This window comes from Mandrillus leucophaeus, unplaced genomic scaffold (genome assembly GCF_000951045.1).
Source record: "Mandrillus leucophaeus isolate KB7577 unplaced genomic scaffold, Mleu.le_1.0 Scaffold229, whole genome shotgun sequence".
NCBI classification, from domain to species: domain Eukaryota; kingdom Metazoa; phylum Chordata; class Mammalia; order Primates; family Cercopithecidae; genus Mandrillus; species Mandrillus leucophaeus.
In genome coordinates, this window is record NW_012102354.1 from 1,171,732 (window position 1) to 1,198,854 (window position 27,123).

General features: G+C 37.4%; 1 protein-coding gene across 1 annotated transcript in view; it reads left to right on the forward strand.

The window, feature by feature from the left end:
• Positions 1–1,152: 1,152 nt before the first annotated feature.
• FOXN2 (forkhead box N2) overlaps positions 1,153–27,123 on the forward strand; it is a 64,561-nt gene continuing 38,590 nt past the window's right edge. The window contains exons 1-2 of the mRNA XM_011981590.1: positions 1,153–1,319; positions 14,616–14,756. The gene's annotated coding sequence lies outside the window, so the exon portion shown is untranslated. The remainder of the gene's footprint in view (positions 1,320–14,615; positions 14,757–27,123) is intronic.

Consider the following 27,123-nt stretch of genomic DNA (forward strand, 5'->3'; position numbering starts at 1 on the left):
CAGTGAACATGCTCAGTCAGTAACCAGGCTTCGTATATCTTTTCTTTTAGTCTACTTAACACCTTTGTGAGATAGGTATCACTACTCTAGTTTTTGAAGATATTGATAAAGAAACTCAGAGATTTAATTATCAGGATCATATTCGCAGCAAACGAGAGCCTTAGTGCTGCCACTTCTCATACATTTGACGGGTCATTTTTCTAAGTCTCAGTTTCCATATCTGTAAAGTTTCCACTTCTAAGCCTCAGTTTCAGTATCTGTAAAGTTTCCATGAGTTAGATAGGGTTCTCAGATTTAGTAACACAAACCAAAACAAACAGGAAGTATATTCCAAACGGGATGTACTTATATTAAAAAAAAAAATCTCCAATTATATGAAATTCAGGTTTAAATGGGCACTCCTGTATTTCATGTGGCAAGGCTATGTTATTATTGTGGATATGACAATGCATGTGAAGTCTTCAGCTTCTGTAAATGCTATGCATACTAAATTTTGGTTGATCCCTAAGTCTTTTTTTCCCTACCGCAAACACACTGACTTGTTTTCACAGAACATTTCAGTCAAGCAAGAGTAACACTATTTTAAGTCATAGCAATGCTTTACCGTTCCTAAAGCGCTTTCAAAGCCTGGGCAATAGCGGAAGGCTCTTGCGGAAACCCACGTAACTTGGGGTGTCGAGGCCGCTCTAAGCAGTCGGGGCACAGGCAGCGAGGGCCGTCCTGCCCTGCGGTAACCTAGCCCCGCCCCGCGCCTCCTCGGCCACTCAGCGGCCGCGCCGCGCCGCCGCCGCACTCCTATAGGTCCTTCCTCGGACAGGCGAGGCCTTTCCATTTTCCCGCTTTCCCCTGCCCTGCTCAGCCCGAAACCCACACCGGCCTACAGCGCCTCCGCCCTACTTTCCGTGTGAGCCCCGCCCTTCCGGACCCTGCATTTCACCCCCACTCCAGCCGCCGTGCCGGGCAGCCAGCCGGATCCCAGGCCCGTCCCTTCGGTAGGAGGTGGGCGGGAACCAGGAGCGGTCGGCCGAGCCCCCTTCCTCGGGGTCCCGGGAGGCGGGACTGGAGGGAGAGGCGGGGCTAATCTCCTTGGCGCCGCGTTGCCATGGCAGCGGGGAAGGGGAAGGGGAGGGAGGGGGAGGAAGCGAGCGGGAGGGGGATGTGGTGCTGCCTGAGCAGCCACTGCAGCTGCTGCTGCCTGCTCGTGGCCGCGTCTTCCCGGAGGCGACTGCTGGAAGCTTTAGGGAGCAGCTGCGGTGCTCTGCCATATTGTGTCTTCCCTGGCCGGTCCCTTGCCTCCCGGCCGGTCGGCCGAGCTGACGGTGAGTCCCGAGCGGAGCCGTGCCTTCCTGGGTCGGCGCCGCCCGCGGTCGGCGCTCCCCGCCTCAGCCCGCGGCGCAGCTCCCGGGCGCGGAGGCAGCGCGAGCGACCCGCGCCAGGCGTGGGGCGCGTAGGCGGCTGTCCCGTGACGCGCCCGGACATTTTTGTCCCATGAGGAATTTGCGCCGGCGCGGGGGTGTCCCCGGCGCGCGTATCGGGTGGTGTGTGGGCTCCGGGGGATGTCGAACTGAGGGGAGTGTGGCTTGTGAGGAGTTAGGAGTTTTTCCTGAGAGGTAATGACCTCCCGGGAGGGGCTGTCGCGCGGCGGAAACCGCGGCGAAGGGTGTCGTCTCTCCGGGAAGGGGTGGAGTGGGTCCCGAGGACCCTCAGGGCTCGGCTCGGGACTGGAATCTGCTGTTAGGAAAGTACCCGAAGCACCTCGGAGCCTTTGCAACGCCCCCTCCTCTGGCTTGAAGTGGAGCGAGACGTGCCGGGCTCGGAGTCCTCGTCCGGCCCCAGTTGGGACTGGGTGGGCCCCGCCAAGTAGTGCCCGGGGAGGTGCCGGGGGCGGCCGAGCGTTGTGGTGGGCAGAGGCGGGTTCTGGGTGTGTGTGTAGGGGGGCGACCCCAGCACCCTCTCGCCCCTCCACCGCCTCTTGGGGGCCTCCGAGGGTGGCTGTCTTGAGAGGGAGCTAATGTTTCAGTGCTGCAATATGGACACTTCCTGATCGCCGCCTCCTTTGGGGCCGTGGTTACCTTTGCCTTTCAGTCCTCTCTTTCCTGGCAAGGTGAGAGGTCTGCGGTGGGAGAGGCCCTTCAGCCTTCCGAGTTTGCCCCACTGCTGCAGCAGCCTGTGTGGAACCCGGCAGGACGGTGGTAGTTAGGGGAAAGCAGCCCAGGTCCATGTGTTCCGTGCTCCATCCTCCACTCCTGCTTAACTCCACCCGCTTTTGCACCTTTGCAAAATGCCTCTGTTCCCACCGCAGCTCTCGGGAGTTGGGGTGTCTGCTTCGCTGAGGAGCCAGAAGCAGCCACACTCTCGCAGTGTTCTTGCACTGGATTTCTGCTTTAAAGTCTCTTTACAGCAGTCTCTGAACTTCATTTTCTTCCTACTGGGAAAAGAGTTTTAGCGTGCAAAGAAATGACACAGACTTTCTTCCACCCCAACTCCGAGGTGAGGGGAGGAGGGCGGTTAAGTATTTCCAGGTTAGTTGAAGCTGTTTCTCATATCTTTTTTCTGATTGTGACAGCCACGTGGTCGGCTGAGTGTAATAGAGTGCACTGGCGGCACTAGGGGCTGAGGTTTCTCTGGTAGCCAGGGGCTTTGTAACTGTGCTGTCGCTTTGCTTGTACATTTATCTTGGTGCTTTCTTAGATGGCGAAGAGGAGGAAGCTGAGCCATTAATGCCTGTACCTGTTCCATCCGAATCTTAAGACTTACCTCTGTTTCCTTGCGGGACTTCTAAGGTGTATACTGACGTTTTTTGCCATTCTCTGCTGTTTTGATGATCCATCTTTAAAACCTCAGCATTATTAGGTACCATCATAGAGTGATGGGGAATAGTAGAATAGTGCATTATGGAGTTTGCCAACTTTGGGAAAAAATATTACTTGAATTTCAAAACCATTAATGAGAGATTCTAATGTAATCAGAAATAATTGCATTATCTGGAGGATTTCTTTTTGATAGTTTTAGAAATATCTCAGGTTTTTTTTTTCTTTTTACATAAAAATTGTGATCTAAACATACGTAAATAACATTAACAGTGAAAATACTTTTTTAGGGATGAAGTAGTGATTTGATTGGTGTATATGTATACTTTTTAAGGTTTTTTTGAAAAAATGTGAAGTTAATATGAATGTTAACATGAACTGATTTTAAGAGAATAAAATATAGTTTTTAGACTATATAAAAGTAGAAGGTCAAAGAGTTGGAGATAAAAAATAAACTTTTGGAGAGTTTGGAAAATTTTTGAATTTAAGGACAGTCCTTGTTTACTAATGCATCGTTTCATTTTGTGAATGCTTTGATAGATTTGAATTATTTCTGTAATGTATGTTTTTATTTGAATCAGTTTTACTTGAAGAATGTTAAACTACAGGAACCATTTAAAATCTGCGAAAGAAGAACTGTATAGAGAAGTTATAGCAACATCATTTTATTGGAATTTTAATTACCCCATAACGATGGTGCTCAATCAGAGAAAATAGATAAAGATATTGAAGTGGTATCTAGGCCTCAGGGCAGAAAAGACAATGCAATTGAGAAATAAGTATATGTGCTAACCACTAAGAGCAATTTTTAGTTGAGAAAGAAAAGTAAATAAGGTCATAAAATACTTAAAGACTAAGGCAGGAGGATCTCCTGAGATCAGGAGTTCAATTCCAGCCTGGACAATGTAGCCAGGCTCTCATCTCTTGAAAAAGGGATTGCTTAACTCGTGCCTGTAATCCCAGCACTTTGGGAGGCTGAGATAGGAGGATCACCTGAGGTTAGGAGTTTGAGACCAGCCTGGCCAACATGGCAAAACCCTGTCTCTACCAAAAATGCAAAAATTAGCTGGGCCTCATGGGGCATGCCTGTAGTCCCAGCTACTCGGGAAGCTGAGGCAGGAGAATCGCTTGAACCTAGGAGGTGGAGGTTTCAGTGAGCTGAGATCATGCTACTGCACTCCAGCGTGGGCAACGGAGCGAGAGGAGCGAGACTCCGTCTCACACAAAAAAAGAATTTTTGAAGGGTTGAGAACAAAGATTGATGCTTTGGAAAACTAACATTTAAAGGAGCTTTTGCTTTGGTCATATGTGACTTCAAAATTCATACTACAGATATGTGCAATGCATATAGTATTGCTGGAGTGCAGTGGCGCGATCTCGGCTCACTGCAGCCTCCACTTCCCGGATTCAAGTGATTCTCCTGTCTCAGCCTCCAGAGTAGCTGGGATTACAGGTGCCCACGCCTGGCTGATTTTTGTATTTTTAGTAGATACCGAGTTTCATCATGTTGGCCAGGCTGGTCTCCAACTCCTGATCTCAGGTGTCCCCCTGCCTTAGCCTCCCAAAGTGCTGGAATTATAGGCGGGAGCCACCACGCCTGGCTTATGGTACCGTTTTATTAGTAATTTTATTTCATAAATGAGAATGCTATCCCTGTCCTTTCACTAAAGATAAAGGAATCAAAAGAACGTTTATTATTTGCTTCTAAGGGATTTTGATTCATATATACTTTATTTCCCTTACCCTAACTTTTCTATTTAAATAAACTTTTTATTTTAGAATAGTCTTATAGTTACAGAAAAGTTGCAAGCTAGTAGACAGAGTATACCTCACCCAGTTTCTCCTGTTCAATTTCCTACATTGCAATGGTACATTTGTCGCAATTAAGGAAACAAAATTGTTACAGTAGTATTAACTAGACTACATACTTTACTCCAATTTCACTAATTTTTCCCTAATGTTTTTTTTTGTTGTTCCAGGATTTCACTTTCTGTGACTTTTCTTTGTTTTGATGACTATGACAGTTTTAAGAAGTACTTGTCAGACATTTTATAGAATATCCCTCAATTGAGATTTATCTGGTATTTTTCTGATGATTAGACTGGGATTATGAGTTTTAGGGAGGAAGATAACAGAGATGAAGTGCCAACCTCATCACATCATATCAATGATACAAACTAACAACATGATAAAACTGATGATAATTACCTTGATCACATGGTTGAGGTCTTTGTGGAGTTTCGCCCACTTTCCTGCCTCCTTCCAGTCTACTCTTTTGGAAGCAAGTCGCTAAGTACGTGCCATACTCAAAAGCCTTAACCTAATTTTGATTCATGTATTTTTTAATTTCCCTCAACCTAATTTTCCTTTCTATAAATGAATATTTAAAGTTGGACAGATATTTATTTAGTATCTATTGTATGTAGTTGCTAAGAATACAGTGGTGAGCAAGAGAGACATTTCTCTTCTTCTGGAGCCTGCCTGATTTAAATATCACATAGGATGTGTCTCCTCACCTTAGGTCCTGATTTCGTTGACAGTTTATAAACATAAAATTACTAAAGCCCTAAAAGGCTAAATAATAAAAGCTCTTGAGTAAACATTTAGAATATATGCTATTAGCATAAAGGTTAAATAGACATACCATAAAAATAGACATCTCTTTGCTCCCAGCACAGATAATGGAAAATTACTTTGATTCTTCCCAGGTAGATATATTACTGTCAAATCACTGGGATAGTTTAATTACTGTTAACTATCTTCCTATCTTAAAAATGTTTACAGGTGTTAGAAGAAAATTCTTGCCTTCTTGCTAGTATTTTTACAGTTATTGGTGCTTCTGCTACTCAAAAGCTTTTTTTTTTTTTTATGAGAAGTTTTTTGAAAGGTGTGTTGGAGAAAACACATGGGGAAAACAACAGGGACCCTGGTCTCTCTATGAGAAGCCATGCTTATTTATTTATGGAAAAAGAAAATGAGGCTGAGAAAATAAAAAACATTAACCAAAGTTTTCAAAGTGATAATAAATGTTTTTGGAGGGAATTTACTGTATATTTAATAGAAGAGTAGAACCGTGCTGCCATCCTAACATTGGAAATGTTTTTGAGAATGTTTTTAACCAAATAATACCAATTTTATTGGAGAATAAAATTTTATTAAAGACTTATTAAGTAAAGATTCCAGTTAATATTTTTCTGGTAAACTGGGTTAACTACAAAACACTCTTACTTTGAACTCTTAATTGAAATTCTTTCTAAAATATGTCATTAATACACTTTAAATTGTATAGCCCATTGAACAGAATTTTTATATGTTTAAAATCTTTTTTTTTTTTTTGAGGCAGGGTCACACTCCCCAACCCTGCTGGAGTGCAGTGGTACAATCACAGTGCACTGCAACTTCCACCTCTTAGGCTCAAGTTACCTCCTGCCTCACCTACCAAGTAACTGGGACCACAGGGATGCTCCACCACCCCTGGCTAATTTTTTAATTTTTCTTTTTTTTTTTTTTTTTGTAGAGGGGAGGTCTGACTATGTTGCCCAGGCTCTTCTCAGACTCCTGGGTTCAAGGGATCCTCCTACCTCAGCCTCCCAAAGCGCTGGGATTTTAAGCATGAGCCACCTCATCGGGCCAATATTTACATTCAAATTTTGCATTGATACTGGGTTAGTGTGGTTATTCTGAGTTTTGTATATAACTTTGGAGATAGAGAATTGTGGAAATTGACACATTTACATCTTTGTAGTTTTTTTCTTTTCCTTACAAGAGGAAATAGGAAAAAAAGGAGAAGAGATTTCTTATAATTAAGATTTTACTGATTCTTTTAACTGCACCATGCCTTTGTCCAACCCTTCCATCCTTAAAAATTCAGTTTAAATACTACCTCTTTCTATGCTGATTGAACAATGATTATTAATAATCATAGCAACAACTGCAGTCTTTATTGTGTCTGCTGTGTACTGGCATGGTTATACTAGACACATGAGTATATAATTTAATTTTTTTTTGAGATGGAGTTATGCTCTGTTGCCCATGTTGGAGTGCAGTGAGTGGCTCCATCTCGGCTTGAACGCCTCCCGGGTTCAAGCTATTCTCCAGCCTCAACCTCCCAAGTAGCTGGGACTACAGGCATACACCACCGTGCCTGTCCTGGCTAATTTTTGTATTTTTAGTAGAGATGAGGTTTCACCATGTTGGCCAGGCTGGTCTTGAACTCCTGACCTCAAGTGATCTGCCCACCTCAACCTCCCAAAGTACTGGAATTACAAGTATGAACCACTACACCTGGCCATAATTTAATTATCAATAATGCTATAAGGAGTGTCATATTCTCATAAACAGATAATGAGAAATTGTGTAAATGCAATACTGGATATTTACCCAAATCTCTCAGACTTGAAAAAAATCATTAATCTTTGTATTACAATCTGAAGTCTTTAAAAAAATGAGTATTTGTTAGGATGAGATGCTTACATCTTGATCTGTTCCTAAGAAGGAGTAGGGAAGAATACAAGGTAGGGAGAGAAACTAATATTTATAGAATGCTTACTCTGTGGCAGGAATGTTGGTACTTTATTGTTTTAGCAAGTTAAGTAAGTGGTATTATTCCCTGGGACTCAAGGAGGTTAGGTCATTTGTCAGAGATTGCATAAGTATGTTGGTGGCTGGTCCGTCAATTTGACTTGAGAGCCTTTCTGTTTCACGTTTCTCTTTTTTTTTTTTAACTTGCCCCAAAGCAATGAAGATACCATTTCAGTTCTCTAGTACAGCATCTACTATATTTATTCATTCATTTAAACATTTAAATGTTCACTACATGTTATGGTCTGTACTAGAGCATACAAATGAATGTATTGAGTTCTGCCAACAAGGATTTAGACTCTAGTGTAGTATTTCTTAAATGGGTGACTGAATTGGGTTGGAAAATTGTGACCAGCTTTTCTTAAAAAACAATCTAAAAAAATTTTGATACATTTTATGTGGTAAGGGTAGAAGTATTGTTTCATGAAATTGTGAACAGCTTTTATTAAAAAACAATCTAAATAAATTTTAGTACATTATATATGGTAAGGGTAAAAGTATTATTTCATGAAATTTTTGTTTTAGTTATATGTGTATGTATATTGTGGGTCTCCATGAAAAAAATACATTTCTTATTGTGGGATAACATTGAAAGTTTGAGAACTACAGGTCTAGTGGCTGAGATAGAACTGTAAGCAAATAATTATACATAATTATAATAGCAAGTAAGTTCCTTTTTTATTTTGAGATGGAGTCTTGCTTTGTTGCCCGTCCTGGAGTGCAGTGGCGTGATCTCGGCTCACTGCAATCTCCGCCTCTGGGGTTCAAGCAATTCTGCCTCAGCCTTGGGAGTAGCTGGGACTACAGGAATGAGCCACCACGCCTGGCTAATTTTTTCATATTTTTAGTAGAGATGGGTTTCACCGTGTTGGCCAGGCTGGTCTCGAACTCCTGACCTCAGGTGATCTGCCTACCTCGGTCTCCCAAAGTGCCTGTATTACAGGTGTGAGCTGCTGTGCCTGGACTAGAGGTAGTTTTAAATTAATGTCAGCAGCAGTTTATTTTCCTAAATTCTTTTTTTTTTTTGTAATTGTAAAGTGAAACAAATGCAGAAAACCACACTAAACAAATGTGTAACTTAGTGAATTATAAGGCTAGCACCTGTGTAACCCTGTCCTTTAAAAAGTACCACTGTCTTGGTTTTTCTGAAAATGAATTACGTTTTTGGTTTTATTATTCAAGTATGTATCCCTAGATGCTATAGTTAAGCCTGCTTTCTTGCTCATGTTCACACTCATGCAGATTCTTGCACTCCCCCCTCCTTTTTTTATTTTTCATTAAGCTTTCTTTCTTTACACCTTCTGTTTCTCTAAGATTTTATCCAATACATTTTTTCTCGTAATCCTTTAAGTCTTCGTTTCTGAAATGATTTTTTCTCTTTTATTTTAAATTCTTTCTTGAGCACCTCATTTCTTCTGAGCTTTTCTAATTCTGATATATTTGATATATATATAATACTATGTATATCTGATATATGTGTTTCTCATATAATTTTTTTTAAGTTTGCTTTGAAATAGGAGTTCATTTTTATCTCTTCTATGAGTATCTCTTTCAGACTTGCTTTTATTGTTTATAGAGATGTTATTTTATTCTGTTTCTTTTTTTTTAGTTGTAACTTTGGGATTCAATCTCTTGAAAGTATGAATGCTTTCATTTATACTGTGCTAGGAATAAGATGCATGTAAGTAAATAATTGTATTATGAGACATATTCTTCTAAACATACATTAAAGGGTATTATGAGAACACAGAGTAGGAACTTACTTTCCCCAAAGTGTAGGGATTGGATGAGGTGGACTTTAGTCATAATGGTGGTTTATTATTGGTATATCAATATTTTAAAAATATTCTGTTTTTTTCTTTTTTATAATTGATATATTTTTCAGGGTACATGTGATATTTTGGTACAACATATAATGATCAAATTAAGGTAATTAGAATTCTCTGTCACCGGAAACGTCATGGTAGTTCTGATTTTAGTTTTTGAGGAACCTCTATACGGTTTTTTGTAATGGCTGTATTACTTTACATTCCCACCAACAGTATATGCTCATTCCCCCTTTCTCCACATCCTTGCCAGCTTTGTTATTTTTTGTCTTTTTGATAAATAGCTTTTCTGACTGGTGGAAGATGGTATCTCATAGTAGTTTTAATTTGCATTTCTCTGATGATTAGTGATGTTGAGCATTTTTTTCATGTTTGTTGACTGCTTTGTGTCTTGAAAAGTAACTGATCATGCCCTTTGCCCGCTTTTTGATAAAGTTGTGTTTTTCTTGTTGAGTGTCTTGTAGGTTCTGGATATTAGTCCTTTGTCACATGTATAGTTTGCTAATATTTTCTCCCATTCTGTGAGTTGTCTCTTTATTGATTATTTCTTTTGCTGTGCAGAAGCTTTTTAGCAGATTAAGTCTCATTTTTCTGTTTTTGGTTTTGTTGCAGTTGCTTTTGAGTTCTTAGTCATAAATTCTTTGTTTAGGCCAATGTTCGGAAGAGTTTTTCCTAGGTTTGCTTCTAGGATTTTTATAGTATAGTTTCAGGTCTTACATTTAAGTCTTTTCTATAGCTAATTTTTGTATGAGGTGCGAGATGGGTCCAGTTTCATTCTTTTGCATATGGCTATCAAATTTAGTAGTGCTTTTTATACAAATTAATTTACTGTTGACTTCCTTCAATTACTACTTTGAAATACTGTTCAGATGGAATTAAAATCATATTTTAAAAGTTTTCTTTTGCTATACTATTGTCAGATATCATCAACTATCTCTTAAGTAGAGACCTGAAATTTAGAAAGTGAAAAGATCACAAAATAGAACGGAAAACATAGTATAATGTATAGTATTCTGTATGTGAATGATAAATTGCTCAGTAATTTTTTATTTATTTATTTATTTTTGCGACAGAGTTTCACTCTGTCAGCCAGGATGGAGTACAGTGGCACGATCTTGCTCACTGCAACCTCCTCCTCCTGGGTTCAAGCGAGTCTCCTGCCTCAGCCTCCCAAGTAGCTGGGATTACAGGCACCCACCACCTTGCCCAGCTAATTTTTGTATTTTTAGTAGAGACTGGTTTTGCCATTTTGGCCAGATCTTGAACTCCTGACCTCAAGCGATTTGCCTACCTTGGCCTCCCAAAGTGCCTAGATCAGTAAATATTTGAATGAATATCATATTTCATCCTTCAATTTTTTTTTTTGTTTCATGTAGTTTGATTAAAATGGCTTCTTTGATTAGTTAAAACAAAACTTAATGATGTGGTATGGTTTGGGTATAATTTTCCCTTTCTATTCAAATTGGCAGCAAGTTAGAGCCAGGAGCTTTTGAAGTACTCTGTTTAGGGATATTGAGTCCATTGTTTTCTATTTTCTTTCTTTGGTTAACAATACTTTTGACTTGGTGTGTATTAAGTATCTTATAAAATAACTTTAGTGTTTATGAAGTGATCTCATGTCTATTGTTTCTTTTGCTCTCTTAACATAAATAATTACAGTAAAAAGAAGAAATGTAAATGCAATTGGAACATGGAGAGATTTAAAGACTCTTAACAGAAAAAAGCTGGGGGTGGGAATTATGTGGAGGAGTTGTTACTAGGCCTTAAATATTAGGGTTTGACTGAATGATGATAGGGAAGGTAGACAATCCAGTTGTTAGAATATCAAAAGCAAGCATGTAGAGAAATGTATTTGAACAGGATTAGTATAGTTTGGACTGACTTCTAGTACAGAAGCATTAGCTTGAGGATGTAGATACTGAATCATATATTGATTTTTGCTTGCTTGCTTGTTTTTGGTCTTTGGTACTTATAAAGCAATCTAGGCAGGATGTCAGGCTAGTGTAGTAGTGAATAGTGTGAACTCTAGAGCCGTACTTCCAGTTTGGAGCACACTGTTTAATCTTTCTCTGTATGTGTTTCTGCATATAAAATAGACACTAATAATGGCAACTACTTGATAGGGTTGTTATGAGTAAGATTAAAAGAGTTAATACTAGTAAAGTATTTACAACAATACCTGTTACCAATAAGCATTCAATGAGTTTTTTTTAATTTATGAAAGTACTAGCTCTTTCATTCTCTGTGTGTGTATTTGTAATGTACACATACATCTGTAAATATGTATGGAATATAACGTGAGTGTATGTGGAATAGATACAGAGGGGAAATGTAGATCTCACGTGTATGTATCTATAGGAAAGCTAGTAATATTTGAATTTCAGTTTTGATTAGAATTTATATTATTATTATAAAGTCTAACATCTCATTTTACAGATGACAAAATTACATACTAGCAGAACTAGAGCCAAGATTTGCCGGACAACAAATATTTGAGCAATAAACAAAACAGACAACTAGCTCTGCCCTTATCAAGCTTTCAGTTAGTCAAGAAAGATATGTATTAAACCATCTCAGGTGTGGCAATTGTTATCAAAAAGAGCACTGTGGGAGAGTAGAACTGGGGCTCCTCCATACTCTGGGATTTTAGAGAATTCTTCCCCCAAGATTTCTTTTTTTTTGAGACGGAATCTTCCTCTGTCACCCATGCTGGAGTGCAGTGGCGCGATTTTGGCTCACTGCAACCTGTGTCTCCCAGGTTCAGATGATTCTCATGCCTCAGCCTCCCAGTTAGCTGGGATTAGAGGCACACACCACCATGCCCAGCTAATATTTGTATTTTTAGTATAGATGGGGTTTTTGCCATATTGGCCAGGCCAGTCTCAAACTTCTGTCCTCAAATGATCTGCCTGCCTTGGCTTCCCAGATTGCTAGGATTACAGACATGAGCCACCGTGCCCGGCCTTCTTCTCCCAAGATTTCCAAGCTGAGGTGCGAGTAATAAATAGCAGTTAGCCAGGGTTAGGTGGAATGAAGAGTGTTCCAGGCAGGAGTAGGATGTGTATAGGCTCTGAGAGAGGAGAAAGCATGGTCTATTCAGATATATGAAATGAAAAGAACAAGGAAAAGGGTGGCAAAAAATGTGTCCTGAAAGGTTAGAGCATGGCTAAAATACACAGGGTCTTGTATACAAGGTTAAGGATTTTGACCTAAGGGTCCCCATGATGGATTAAGCAGGAAAGGGACATTGCTAGATTTGCATTCTGCAATATTACATTAGCTATATTACAGATAAGAAATTAAGAGAGAGTCTGGCATAAGTGTAGGGAGACTTAATTTAGGAAGATACTGTAGGAGCTACTGTGTGTGGTTGTGCAGAACACACCATAGGGGTTTCCATTCATGTATACTGGTTGAGCATCACTAATGCAAAAACCCAAAATCTGAAATGCTCCAAAATCTGAAGTTTTTTGAGTGCCAATATGATGCTACAAGTGGAAGATTCCATCCCTGACCTAATGTGATGGTTTGTAGTCAAAATGCAGGTGCATGGTTTATTCAAACCAACACATGGTTTATTCAGCATCTCTAAGGGAAAAATAAAATTACCTTCAGGCTGTTTGTGTAAGATATATATGAAACAAATGAATATTATGTTTGGACTTAGGTCTCATCCGTAAAGTATCTCATCATATATATACAAATAAATATTCCAAAGTCCCCAAAAATCCCAAATCCAAAGCATTCTGGTCTCAAGAATTTCTGATAAGGAGTGAGTATTCAACCTATACTACCTTTGCAGTGGTCTGGATGAAAGATAATGTTGACCTAGGCTATAGTTGTGACAGTGAAAATGGAGAAAAGTGGACAGATTTGAGAGATATTTCAGATTTAATGACTCCAAAAGTTGTCTCCAGACCAGACCTCTTTCCTGAACTTTAGATCATGTATATCCCAAATGCCTGTCCTACTTGGATATCTCACAAACATCTCAAACTCAACAGGTTTTTTTTTAAAAAAAAAAGCAAAACAAAATACTGCAAACATTAATCTGTCTCCAAAAAGAAAAAAAAAATAGTCATTTTCTTTTCCAGTATTTATAGTAGCAAATAGAACTAACATCCACTCACTTGCTAACCATGTCTGCTAGTAGTGACCACTAGACTACTTAGCTATATGTAGCTGCAGTTGATAATGGCTTTTTAGAATTTAGGTTATATTCCATGTAAGTTTATTTAGAAACATTTATTTTAGAAAGTATTACTTTCTAAAATGATCTGGATATAGTCTTTTTTTTTTTTTTTTTGAGACGGAGTTTCACTCTTGTTGTCCAGGCTAGAGTGCAATGGCGCGATCTTGGCTCACCGCAAACTCTGCCTGCTGGATTCAAGCAATTCTCCTGCCTCAGCCTCCCAAGTAGCTTGGATTACAGGCATGTGCCACCACGCCTGGCTAATTTTGTATTTTTAGTAGAGACGTGGTTTCTCATGTTGGTCAGGCTGGTCTCAAACTCCCCACCTCAGGTGATCCACCTGCCTTAGCCTCCCGAAGTGCTGTGCTGGTATTACAGGTGTGAGCCACCGTGCCCAGCTGGAGATAGTCTTTAATAACATGAATATCTTTAATAATTTTTTAGCATAAATATATTTTTAAGTCAGGGTACGTATGAGGCTAATGTAACCCTATTTAAAATCAACTTAATTTTGTGTTAATTATATTTTTGCTTTTAGAATTACATATAAAATCAATATATTAAACCAACCAGTATAGAGTCCTAAGTTTTACTCTTGCTTTCCAAATTTGACATTAGGGCTGTTAGTAAGATATTGTCTGCATTTATTAGATTTATTTCTGATCACGAATATACTTTTAAAAGATGCTTCTTTTCAGTGGAGCAATTCAATTGGCTATAGATGATTTACTGCATGACTACGACTTATATTCAAGGCATTGAAATATTATACATAAACAAATTTTGATGACAAGACCGCTTGTTTATATTCAAATGCCAATCAAATTTGTCCTTTAGGACATTAGATCTGTTGACTTTTTAGGTTTCTATAACTTTGTTCCTTTCAGTGTTGTTTTTCAAGTCAATGTAGTCATCCCTTGATATCATGGGGGATTGATTCTGGGACCTCCTGAAGATAGCAAAATCCACAGTTGCTCAAGTTTTTTGTATTACCTGGTGTAGTATTTGCATATAACCTACCCACTTCCTTCCATATACTGTACTTTAAGTCTCTAGATTACTTATAATACCTAATACAATGTAAATCCTACAAAATAGTTGTTATACTGTATTGTTTAGGGAATAATGACAAGAAAAAAAAGTCTATATCTGTTCGTTACAGATACAACCAACCTTTTTTTCCCCCCAAATATTTCTGATGTGCAGTTGGTTGAATCCATGGATACAGAACCCACAGATGGAGAGGGCTGACTGTACAAGTCTGTCAAAAAACCAAAGTGCTGGTTGGCTAATAATTGGTCACTGTATGACTTATAGTACAGGTGATATTACTTCTGATTCTAGATGGTAAGTATATTTGTATCCTTATATTTTTGTTCTTTGATTTCTGTGCTGTCAGTTTTTTTCTGCTTTTAACTTAGTTGTGTTTAGATGTGGCATTGATAGCAATCCTGAAGTTTAAGTAGATGGGTTTTCTAAGTCAGATTTACTCTAAGAGCTAGTAGTGGTTCTTTTTTGTCATATTTAGTAACGTGTAGGGTATGTAAGTGCTATGTTTGAGATAATAGAAGTTTATGAATTATTTAGTCACCAATTTTTTTTAACATTTATTAAAAATAACCATTTTTCTTAAAACAGTTTTCACTCAATTTAGATCTTTTGTGGTACTGCTTTTTGAAATCGGTGTTTCTGTGAAAGGGAGGAGGATTATGTGCTAGGGACTCATTTTAATGTATTTGGTCTTTATGCAGAAAATATCAGGTTTGTAGGTTATTGGTTCATTTTAACTTCCCCAAGAAAGGGACGAATGACTACACTTTTCTTTTTGAGACAAATACTGCAACATTGTGTAGAGAAAGTCTATATACTATGTACAATTGACAGAAAATTATTAATATTTAAATAGAAGTGGCATCTAAACACATGGTTTACAAATTGAATCTGGGCAAGTTAGTATAGGAGAAAAGTGAATTCAGTGGAAGGTTGCCACACATATTTTTTTTATTTTGTTTTAGTTTTAAGGGTATCTGCTTTTAGTATGAGTTGGAGAAAGGTTTCCGCCCACTCACTTTTATTTCATTTTTTACTCTCATTTGGGAAGCAATTTCTCCACGAGACAGATCTTTGACCCTTTTGTATTCTGCACTCCCATCCCCCTTGACTAGAAAATGCAGCTGCACACATTTTTTGTTTAGAGACAATGGATCACATGCTGTGTCACCTAAATCTATGACCAAGAGGCAGTTTTACCCCTAAGAGACCATAATGCTTCAGTTCTCCTGGATGCATGACATCATGTAGCATTATAATCAAATATACATCTTTTTGCAGTACATTTGGGATTTGATTTTACCCTGTAATCTCAGTATTGGATTTTATGGGGATAGACATTATTTATAATGGAGAATCTTAATCAAAACAAAAATGTATTGTTAAATCAGTAGGAAAGGTTGTGAGTTCCTTCCTTTTATATGCCTTTTTTTTTTCTTACATGAGGTTTACCAATGTTTTTAGATATTCTGAGATTATGGAATATCTTTAAAGCTGTAGTGGCTGTTAAGTTTATTACACAGTGCATTGCAGATAATGTGCGTTCAGTAAATGCTAGACTTTATTTTTGCTACTGACTCGACAAATTAACAGGAAGAAAATTGTTTTCCTTTTTTGAGTGAGAACCAACCTTAATTACAAGGAAAAAAAAATAAAAAATTGTTTTCCTTTTTAAAAATGAGGAAGTCTTCAGATTTAGAAAATATTAGTATCTATAAACTGCTAAAATATATTATGTCAAGTTTATTGTAATCTGATTATACTTTTGAATAAATCTGGGAAATACAATGCTGTGGCTTCCAGGCTTGAGAAATGGTACCTTATTATAATTAATAAATGTGGTTCCTTCTTAAGAATATTGGAGGTGAGGAAAGGAGAGGAAAATTGAATGGAAATTTATTTGATTATATATTAAATCTTAGTGGCAAAGCTTAAATAAATTGCAGTGAAGAATTGAACTAATTGCTAGGCAGTTTCCATAAAATTGACAAACATTTGGATTTCTGGGCTTTGCCATAGCTCTGTAGTAGACATTTCTTTTTCTGTGAAAAACATTGTTTAGTGATCTGAATTCAGTGAATGACTATCTCTTTCCCTTTAGTAGGGTTATCTTAGCCTAAGTCAATTTGTTTTTTTAATATTGGTTACTTGAGAGTGATTGGATAAGAAAGCCACAAATCTGAGATGATGCCTGCTTTCTGGTTGCTCTTTTGACATTTGTGAAATTGATTTATTTGCTGATGACATGCAGTTAAAGTTTCCAAATATCTTAAGACCACCTAAAAAGAATTAGAGATTGTAAACTTTTAAATTAAGTGTAACCAAAAAATCCTATTTTTATATGCTTCAGGATTCACATGTTTAAGTATTTAATGGGACTGATTTTAAGTAAGAAGCTGGAGTAGTAGGGTCAAAATGGTGAGAAACAATTTTGTCTGTAGGCTAGATACAGCCATATAGTTTGAGGTTAATTATTTCTTGCTTAAAGCCTGGGACTGACTACAGTCTTCCTCAGGCCTCTTGGTACAGTTATTCAAGTGTTGGTTTCAACTTCTTTCCAGTTCTAGTAGAAATAACAGATGGCATGGTTCTTTTTCACTCCATGTAGTAAAGCTTATTAGAAACAGCACAATTGATGTTCTTCATTACCCAAAGAGGTAATAAGGAAAGATATTCAGTGACTGGCCCAAGGGTACAAGGAAACACTAAATTTGCCTAAGTTTGCTTTGGGCTATCAAGAATTGACTATTGTATTTTGTTTTGATCTGAGTCTTTTCTCAGTGCTATATTTTATTTCCCAGTAAGAATTCTTAGACAATATAATGGATGAAATATAAATTTTAAAAAATTAAACAATTATTTAGAAACAACATAGATTTAGGACCCTAAGAACTATAGTATATGTAAGATAGAAACTTAAATAAAATTGAAAATGTGGCATGAAGAGATTCAATAATAAACCTTTAAAAGCACTTTTTAAAGGTATTGAACCCATAATTAATCGAACTGAGTTAATTGCAGCTATGCTTTATTTGCTGTGGACCTATGTAAGTTATTAAAGAGTACACTAAAAATCATTTATGTTGGCCAGGCACAGTGTTTCACACCTGTAATCCTTACAATTAGGGAGGGGCCGAGGCAGGAGGATCCTTGAGCGCAGGAGTTTGAGACCAGCCTGAGCAACATAGGAAGACCCTGCCTCTACAGAAATAAGAATATTAGCTGAGTGTGGTGACACACGTCTGTTGTCCCAGCTACTCAGGGAGCTGAGGTGGGAGGATCACTTGAGCCCAAGAGCTTGAGGTTGCAGTGAGCTATGATCATGCCACCGCACTCCAGCCTGGGTGACACAACCAGAAGAAAAAAACCCAGAACCTTTATGTTCATGAGAATTTCTTAACTGAGCTGGATTTTTTTTGGTCATTAAATAAATTTTATATTCGTATACCTGTATTTTTAATGTACTGTAGTTGCTAGGCTGGAATTAACCATGTTATTTATATATTTTTCATAGATCTGCCTCATTTGTTAAAAGTATTATCTCAAAATGGATAGAAAATTATTATTTTGAGTATTTTAACTTAAGAATTCTGAAACAGAATAGTACATTCTAAATTAGTTGGATACAAATGAATGTAACTAGGAGACATTTATATTCTTGTCCAGTTTTGATGATGCCATTACATTTGTTGCTGTGTCTTTTCTTTTTATTATTGAGAATGGCATTAATAGTGAAAACTCATGATTATTTCAGAGGTAGTATAGTTATTTTTATTGTTCATAAATTCTTTTGTGTGTGTGTGAGAATGTTGGCATCAGACAAAGCTGTTAATAAAGTAATTTAGACCTTTCTTGGCCATTAATAACAAAATATTAAAAGTTTATGTATTTTAAGTTCTTTTGGATTATTTAAACTACAAGGATTAGAAGAAGGGTTCTATCATGTTGCATGATTGGCAAAATATCTGCAAGCAAAGTGCATGGAGACAAATATAGTAAGGAAGTGAAAGTGGAATAATAAAGAAAATTATGAAACACATATTGTGGCACTCTTCCAAGAAGTCCTGATCTCATTTGGCCACCTTGTCAGTGGATATCATTGGTCGTGAGGGAGATCTATCCTTAACACTAGACAAATATTTTTTTAATTTCAAAACTTCAAAATATAAAGCCTTGTTACTGATTTTGTACCCTAAGCTTTATATTTGGAGGTTATAATATTTATACATCTACTTTAGGAAGAAAGCTAATAATTTTAAAATTTATAATAGTAATAACCATCATTACCAACTCTGCAGCTAGTATTCATTGTATACTTACTCTGTACCTCTGTTCTAAGTGCTTTATTTTTGTTGTTTAATTTGTACTAAGAATCTTACGAAAGTAAGTAGTAGTATAATTCTAAATTGATAAGTCTCATAGCTTAGTGAAAGGCAGGGCTGGGATTTGAACCCAAGCAGTATTTCTTCACAGCTCATGCTGATAATCCCTTGCTTCACTGTCTCCAGATGTAATTAATATCAAGATAAATGATTTAGATTTTACTTTTCGAATATTTAAATTAATGGAGTTCCTTACCCTTCACAATTTCAACTTCAAATATATTGCCTCCTCAAGTTTCTGCCCAATATCTCCTAGTATTATGTATGTTAATTTCTTTCTAAAGGAAGAAGACTTTCATTTTATAAATTATATAATATTTACCATAGACTCTAACTATGACAACAGAGCCATGCATGTAGTAGATGCAAGAAGTTTCTGATTTGAAGTCTCTTAGAAAAGAACCAGAAGAGGTTCTTCTGAATAGTATATCTCTTATACATCTCTTTCTGTACCTTTTATCTACATTGCTAGATGCAGAGATACTATAATCGTGGTCCAATATAGCTAATACTTTAGCATTTAAAATTCCTATATACATTTTATATAGATTTAAATTTCTATATTTAAAATTCCTATGTACATTTAGGTACTTCTGACATTATAGTAATTCATAATACATTTCCTTACCAGGAGGTTACTTACTCTGTATCCTCAACCGTTAAACCACAGATAGACAAAAAAGAGACTTATAAGTATTTGTGGGGGTGGGGGAATCAGAAAGTTTATGCATTAAATTCATGTCCCTTAAGGTGAGCTCTTTACCATTATTAAGATTTTATTCAGATCTGTGGTGGTATGTGAAATTCTAATGAATTTTACCTGGCTTTCCATTCTGTAACAGATAATAAATCGGTAAGTCCATTTCCATGATTTAGAAATCCAAAATCCTCCGGAAACCAAAAGTTTTCTTAACCCTTATAGTGGTAAAACATGATCTGAGTGGATATAAGGGTATTGATGGTCTTTACCCCCTTCTTAGTGTGAATATACATTTTGCCACAGAAATATTAACATATTTATTTTGGGGTATTGCCTTAGACTTCACTAGGATGTGAGAGAAATATATGTATATATATATAGATATCGTATTACCTTTCTGAAATCCAAAATAATTCTGAATTTTGAAATATATTTGGCCCTAAGGTTTTTAGATAAGGAATCGCAGACCTGTATAATCAGGTACATTGACTACATACAGTACCATTGAGGACTAAGATATGGAAGTAAGGTTTGTTTGGTAACTTAAATATAGCAATGTGAGACCTTTCAGTATGGAGCAGTGCCTCTCTCAAATAATATGGATCTCTTTTAAAGAAAAAAAAATCTCATTTTGAGAATCTCCAACTTTAGTTCTTAGAGCAGTTTTCTTTAAAAATGTCTCTCACTTTTCTCTTTGAAAATGGCAAAATACATTTTTTATTATTGAAATGAAAGCACAAAATGAAAATTTGCAACACTTGTGACCTGTAGAATGTATCCATTAATCATTTACCTCCAGGGATATGTACTTTACCTACTTCCGATTGGGATTCGTTGTCATAATGAGCAACTCTTGCTAGAATTATGTCAAACTTCTCAAGTGTGCTGAGGCAGAAAGGAAAACATAAGAAATTATGTGCTAAAATAAAGGATAATGTACTTTAGTGACACTGTCATCAGAAATTAATGTAAATATCTGTTTCCAGCAGCATGGTGAACCACGTACCTGGATCAAGGTACCAAGTACCTTCAGCTTTCTGCTGAAAACAACCTAAAATGCTGGATAAAATAAAATCTTAAATGCATCAGTGCTCTGGCACAAAGGGGAGAGTACTTAGGGCAAGCTGAGTTCTGAACCTGGCTATTGCCTTGAGGATATTTGCCATACAGGTGAGCTTCTCTGTTCTTGGCTTTGTGGGGCTCAGGGATCAGGAAGCAAAGCCTAGACCCAATCAGGGTGGAGCATTTAGCAGGAAATAGTCTTCCTCATTAATTTGGAGCCCCATTGTACTGCACTTTTGTAAGAGTGATATAGAAATTCTTTCCCTTTATGCCCCCAGGGTTTCTACAGGTAAATTTTTTTCTCGAATATTACTGTAAATCGAAAAAATGTCACTGAAAATGTGCTACCACAAACCAGTTCTCACACTAGTTGCAGCATGAATTCACACTAAACCTTAAGAATTTAAAATGATCCTGGGCTGTTACTACTCCCAAGGGCCTGATAAAACCTAACGTGTAATCATCATTATCAAAGAATTCCCATTGGTAAAGTTCTAATGAAAATAAGTGGCTTATAATAAAAACTGCAGACCATCCAAGGAAAAAGGCACAATATAAGAGAATCATTTGAGTCAGATCTGCAAATAGTTCACATTTTGGAATTATCAGATGGAAAATAGAAAATAAATACATTTAATATGTTCAGTAAGAGGCTTAAAAATAAAAAGAGCAAACATGTTGAAACAGAAACAGAAGTTCTGGAAATGAAAATAGTAATTGAAATTAAAATTCAGTGAATAGGTATAAAAGCAAATATATTGAAAAGTTAGCATAATGAAAGGTAAATCTTAGGAAATTTAGAGCACAATATAGACAAGAAATTGGAAAATACAAAAGAGGTTAATAAAGGGAACATTTTTAAGAGAAAAGACATTGCCTCCAAAGGATTATCAGGTTTCAATAACAGTAATGGAAATAGTAATGGACTATGAAATGATATGTGAGACAAAATAACAGTGTAGAATTCTATAGCAAAAACATCTTTCAAGATCATGGACAAAATAAAGACATGTTCATACAAACAAAATGTGAAAGTTCACTGACAGACTATTTTTTAAGCAGAAGTGAATGATCATAGGTAGAAAATCTGAGATTTAAGAAGAAACGATGAAAGAGAGTGACAATTATATGGGTGAATAAAAATGGACTGCATAAATAGTAATAGCATCTTATGAAGTTAAGAAAAAGCTATATTGGGTGGGCGCGGTGGCTCACGCCTATAATCCCAGCACTTTGGGAGGCCGAGGCGGGTGGATCACGAGGTCAGGAGATCGAGACCATCCTGGCAAACACGGTGAAACCCCGTCTCTACTAAAAATACAAAAAAATTAGCTGGGCATCGTGGCAGGTGCCTGCGGTCCCAGCTCCTCAGGAGGCTGAGACAGGAGAATGGCATGAACCCAGTGGGGGGCAGGGCTTGCAGTGAGCGAACATCGTGCCACTGCGCTCCAGCCTGGGCAACAGAGGGAGACTCCGTCTCGAAAAAGAAAAAGCTATATTATATTATAAACAAGGAGAAGGTGATTGACGCTAGCATGTAAAGATCTTTTTATTGTTGCTGGGCACAGTGGCTCACGCCTGTGATCCCAGCACTTTGGGAGGCCGAGGTGAGCAGATCACTTGAGGTCAGGAGTTCGAGACCAGCCTGGCCAACATGGTGAAATCCAGTCTCTACCAAAAATATTTTTGAAAAAAAGCCGGATGTGGGGGTGCACGCCTGTAGTATCAGCTACTCAGGAGGCCGAGGCAGGAGAATCACTTGAACTCGGGAGGTGGAGGTTGCTGTGAGCTGAGATTGTGCCACTGCACTCCAGCCTGGGTGACAGAGCAAGACTCTGTTTCAGAAAAAGAAAAAAAATATATATATATATATATATATATATATATGTATATATATATTTATTGTTATTTGTTGTTTAGGAGCAGACTAAAGATAACTGGAATTTTAGAAGTATATATCAAGAATTATAAGGTAACATTTCAATGATAGAAATATGTATATAACTTCCACACTAATAGAGGATTAAAAGAAATGGAATGAGAAAAAAGAATCATACCAAAGAAGGCAAGAAAAGAAAGATAAAAATTAACATGGAAAGAGTGGGATACCAAAAAGGATGGTAGAAGTAAATCCAAATACATGCATGCCTTTAAAAAAATATTCATTTATATGGGATATAGAATAGAGACTACAAGAAAACAAAAATGTTGAAAGTAAAATGATGGAAAAACATACACCTGGCAATTTTTTTTTTATTTTTTTAAATTTTAGTGTGTACATAGTAGGTGTATATATTTATGGGGTACGTGAGATGTTTTGATACAGGTATGCGATGTGAAATAAGCACCTCCTGGGAAATGGGGTATCCATCCTTTCAAGCATTTATCCTTTGAGTTACAGATAATCTAATTACATTCTTTAAGTTATTTAAAAATATACAAATAAGTTATTATTGATTATAGTCACCCTATTGTGCTATCAAATAGTAGGTCTTATTCTTTTTTTTTTTTTTGTACTCATTAACCACCCCCACCTCCCTCCCACTAATCCCCCACTACCTTTCCCAGCCTCTGGTAGCTGTCCTTCCACTCTTATGTTCATGATTTCAATTCATTTGATTTTTAGATCCTACAAATAAGTGAGAACATGTGATGTTTGTCTTTCTGTGCCTGGCTTATTTCACTTAACATAATGATCTCCAGTTCCATCCATGTTGTTGCAAATGATTGGGTCTCTCTCTTTTTTTTATGAGACTGAGTCGTCTCCCTTTGTTGCCTAGGCTGGTGTGCAGTGGTGTGATCTCAACTCGCTGTAACCTCACTTCCCAGGTTCAAGCGATTCTCCTGCGTCATCTTCCCAAGTAGCTGGGACCACAGGCTCACACCACCATGCCCCACTAATTTTTGTGGGTTTTTTTTTTTTTTTGGTGCAGATGGGGTTTCACCATGTTGGCCAGGCTGATTTTGAACTGCTGACCTCAAATGACCTGCCCACCTCTGCCTCCCAAAGTGCTGGGATTACAGGCGTGAGCCACCACCCATGGCCTGATCTCATTCCTTTTCATGGCTGAAGAGTACTCCATTGTGTATACGTACCACATCCATTTCTTTCATTGATGGGACACTTAGGTTGCTGCCTGGCTAATATTAATGGGAAGAAAGCTAGTACATCATTTCAAATAGACTTAAAGACAAAAAGAATTGATACATAATGGGAAATGGCTAATTTGGTAGGAGTATATATGTTTTAAAGTTACATGCAATTAATAACCATAGCCACAAAATGAAGCAAAAAGTTAACAGATGTACAAGGAAAAAATTGAAAAATTTTACCAGTGTAGCAGGAGATTGTAATATATCTGCCTAAGTATTTGATGTAGAAAGCAGATCCCAAAAAAAGATTAGTAGGAATATAGAAAATTTAAACAGTGCGGTTAACAAGCTTCATCCAATGGACTTATATTTCATCCACACACCATAGAAATATCAAGTGAATCATTATGAAAATTAATCATGTACTGGGCCATGAAACAAGTTTCAACAAATTTTAGAGATTGATACCTTATACACTATTGTAATACCAACTCATTTAGGTTAGAAATAGGTAACCAAAAAAAACCTTTTTTAATCACATGGAAATTAAAAAAATTTTTTTTCTCAGTATCTCATGGATGAGAGAAGAGATGTTGGAAGTTAGCCTGTTCTTTAGTAGGAGATGTTAAATCATACCTCAGGTTTGCTTGCAGCAGACAAAAATTGAGAAATGGCCCAGATAAAAGGCCTTGCATTCTTAACAGATGAGAGTGTGCAGGGACGCTAAGGACTGATGGTGGATTGGTTCTTCTAACAGGAAGAATGAATTTTTTTTTTTTGAGACGGAATCTCAGAATCTTGCTCTGTTGCGGGAGGTGGAGTGCAGCAGCTCGATCTCGGCTCACTGCAAGCTCCACCTCCTGGGTTCACGCCATTCTCCTTCCTCAGCCTCCCAAGCATCTGAGACCACAGGCGCCCGCCACCACGCCCGGCTAATTTTTTGTATTTTTAGTAGAGAGAGGCTAGCCAGGATGGTGTCGATCTCCTGACCTCGTGATCTGCCCGCCTTGGCCTCCCAGAGTGCTGGGCTTACAGGCGTGAGCCACCACGCTCGGCCTGAAGTTTTTAATAAATGGTGCTGGAACAATTTTATGTTTATATGTGAAAGATGAAATTGGATAAAAAGTACGTGTATACATTTTTGGTGAGTTGAGGAGGCAAAAACTATAAAACAAACTGCAGACCATAAAGAAAAGGGTTAATAAATTCCACCATATGAAAGTAAAGAAGTTTCTTATTAAAAGACAACTAATAAAGAGATTGAAAAGACAGGTCATCTACTGGGGAGAGATATTTGTATCACATATAAGTATTAGTATCCACACATTACAAATCATTAAGAAAACTCATAGAAAAATAGGCACAAGGCTTCAATAGATGCTTTATGGAAGAGGAAACCCAAATGGTATATAGATAGGTATATATTCATAGCTGTATGTTCGTATATATCTATATATTCATATTCTATATATCCATATACAGATATAAATGAATGAAAAGGTATTCCACCCTGTTACTAATCTGGGAAATGCAGATTAAAACTACAAGGAGATAGAGTTTCATAGTTGATATGGTCTGGCTTTGAGTCCCCACCCAGATCTCATCTTTAATTGTAATCCGAATTGTAACCCCCACGTGTTGAGGAGAGACCTTATGGTAGGTGATTAGATCATGGGGGTGGTCCCTTCAAGCTGTTCTTGTGATAGTGAGTTCTCACGAGATCTGGTGATTTTACAAGGGGCTTTTCCCCAGTTTGCTCAGCACTTCTCTTTCCTGCCACCATTTGAAGAAGAATGTTTTTGCTTCCCCTTCTGCCATGATTGTAAGTTTCCTGAGGCCTCTCCAGCCGTGCAGAACTGTGAGCCAATTAAACCTCTTTCCATTATAAATTACTCAGTCTCTGATATGTCCCTCTAGTAGCTTAAGAACGGACTAATACAGTAGTCATCAGATTGGCAAAAAACAATTTTGGCAAGTACATGAAGCATTTGGTGTATACATTCCTGGTTAGTGGTAACTGATTCAGCATTTTTTTGGTAAGCAGTTGGTCATCAATTAAAGTTGAAGACTATTCTGTGACCAAATAATTCTGCTTCTTGACATATGTTCAACTTTTAGATGTATACTCGAGAAATTTTTGGCACTTGTATTCCAGGTGATATGAACAAAGACTTCTATAACAATAGTACTTGTAGTAGTCCCAAACATAAACAATTAAATGTTCCTTAAGAGTATAAGAAATTATTGAATATTCATAAAGTGGAATACTAGTCTCCCTAAAAATGAATTACTGCTGCAATAATGTTAATGAATTTGATGAGAGAAAAAACAAGTCTCGGAATGTCTTCCATGTAATTTTATTTTACATGATGTTTAAATGTGGAAGGCTAGATAACGTTTAAGGGTTCTAACATCTGGAAAAATATAAAGAAAAAACCTTTTGTTAACTCAGTCTTTAATATAATCAGTTAAAAGTGTAGAAAAATAAGTCAAAATTCTGTTTGGTTAAACCAACGTTTTGTGTTTAGTAGGTTTCTTAGTTATTTTGGGCAAAAAAGGCTATCACTGTGACACATCTAATTCTCTGTAATGCAGCATATTGTGTTTTAGGTAATGCTGAAAATTCTGTGGCTTTGTTTCCCTTTTCTTATGTAGTCTCTGAAGCGTTTCTCTCTTACCGATGTTAATACCGACCTAAGCAAAAATGCTCATCTATGACCTTTTGGGAAACGCTCAGAGAATTCCAATATGTAATTTTATTTTTCTTATCCTAGAGTAGGGTATCACTATAACATTGAACATAATACGCAGATGTGCAGATCTCTGTTAGACACCTTCGGAGATGCATGAGCTGCACAACAGTGGAAAAAAAAATAGTACATTTAAATCCCAAGCCTTCTTCTCAAGATACCGCCATGGCAGGCACACAATCAAGCTCTAGATGGGTTCCAGAGTGATTGTACTGGGTTGGTTTGAACTCTCCACTTTTATTTTTATTTATTTTTCGTATTTTATTTGTTTGTTTATGTCTCCATAGAGACTATCAAAAATTGCCAGTGCTGACTATATTGCAAGTAATTGCAGTGGGGTATTGGGAAAAGTTTCCAGTTAGCAATAATTGTGCTCAGATAAACCTCATTGGCTGCGATACTGCCACTGCACAAAGCTTTAACTCTCCACTTTTAAAAATCTCCTTGTGAATAATTCTTTTTCTTTTTTAGAATATAGAAGATGGGAGCCTTAACACAAATTTGTACTTTGCTGAAGTGTATAGTCCATTTATCTACTTTTTTGGATAGCTTTAGAAATTTGTTTATTAGTGGTTGTATTAGTTACTTGGATTAAGCTAGTTATACTCCTAAAAATTAGAATATATTTTTTAAATCCCACATCATATTATTTTGGCTTTTTTTAAAGTAATGTTTGT